This window comes from Blastomyces dermatitidis, assembly GCF_000003525.1.
Source record: "Blastomyces dermatitidis ER-3 genomic scaffold supercont1.2, whole genome shotgun sequence".
NCBI lineage: Eukaryota > Fungi > Ascomycota > Eurotiomycetes > Onygenales > Ajellomycetaceae > Blastomyces > Blastomyces dermatitidis.
Genome location: NW_025544775.1, coordinates 6,718,459 through 6,720,250, shown reverse-complemented (window position 1 = coordinate 6,720,250; position 1,792 = coordinate 6,718,459).

The window sequence follows — 1,792 nt, the reverse complement described above, 5'->3', positions numbered from 1 at the left end:
GATCTTTTATAAAGAGAAAAATAAAAGAATCTTGTTTAGACAAGTGAAATGAAAGCTGGCAGAAATAAAAGAAGAGTATACATTATTCAAGATTTGAAATAAAACCCAAGTGAAAATCTTGTTCAATTAAATGTAAAAAGAAAATATTCTCATCTATAATACAGCTGAAACTAGAACATGGCTATTTCAAATCTTATATACAAAGATTTGATGATAGATTTGACTCAATAGAATACTCAATCTGCAATACAAATGAGAATTCTGAGCATATTGTAATACACTGTGCATTATACAATAGTCTCAGAGCCAGATTGAAAGAGAAGTATAATCTAAATTAATTAAATATGAGATTCTTATTCTCAACTGAGACAGGAATTAAATACTTAATAGACTTTCTATCAGAAACTCAAGCAGCTATAAGAAAATAGCTAAATTCAGAATTATCTGAATATGAAGAGGAGGAAATCAATCAGATATAGTCTGTTAAAACAGCTATACACTCTCTTTTAATAATTTATTTTGTTATAGTCTCTCTTTACTTTATCTTTTTCTTTATCTTTTTCTTTCAATTTCTTTCTATCTATCTATTTAATATGTCTATCTTTGAGACTGTGTTCTTTTTCTCTTTTCTTTTATCATGATATTGTCAAATGATTTCAAAGTATCAAAAGATGTTAAAACACTGCAATTTATAAACAGTTTTTGTATTCTGAGCTGGAATTTTCTGATTTTGCATATCTGAAATTGATGAATGTATAATAGTTAACTTTACAGACATAGAAAAAACCCTGAGAACTAAAGTTCTCAGGTAGATGTCATAGTCTCTGACTGCATACATCTATAATTGAAGAATAATAATAATAATAATAACGTACGACCGTCGGGTAATAACGCGGCCGCTTCCGAACTACTAGCGTACGCGTATGAGTGTAAAGAGGCCATAGCGGCCGCTAATTAATTTAACATACAATATTACAATATATAAGAAGCCAGCGTACATCTGTAATTGTACACTGACTTAAGCAACCTTTGAATCACATCTGATAGCATGTCTAAAAACTGGTGAGAAGTGCAGACTTCTTTAGAGTGTGATAATTTCATCTATGAAGCAATTCATAGTTATCATGTCAGTGTGATTCTAGAACATCTCAAAAGATAGTGTACAAAGAGCAGTGAGCAGAAGAGTATCTGATTGATACTACTTTGCTTATTGAGAAAAAACTTCACACTCAGATGAATGTCACATATGCGAATGAATGAGATGTGAGAAAAGAGATGAGAGTGATGAATCAGATTCAAAGAAGACTGCTCTTCACTCAAAGAGATAAAAGAGAGAAGTAGTCATCACTGAAGTCATATAATGATAATAGAAATCATATAACAATATAGCAATAGAATGATATAGTAATATAATAATAGACATTATATAATCAATGAGAAATCACTGAAATGAATATCTTCTCTAGTTAATATGAACAATATTCTTCTCTGCTATCTGAATCAGAAGATATGCAGAACCTCTCAGAGAGTTTACTTAAAGTAGTAAGAAAAGTAACTGAAACTGCTGAACTGAAATTGAAGCTTCATACATGTATGAGAATTCTAAATGAGATTGAGGTCTTGCATACACAGTGACAGGCTGAGACAGAAGTCAAACAACAATTGAAATTCACTGCAGATTAAGCATTTACTATGAAGAGCTTCACTGACATAATTTTTATCATTAATAAGAATAGAGAAAATCAGATCTTAGATCTGCAGTGAGAGATCAAATGTTTATACAGATAAATGA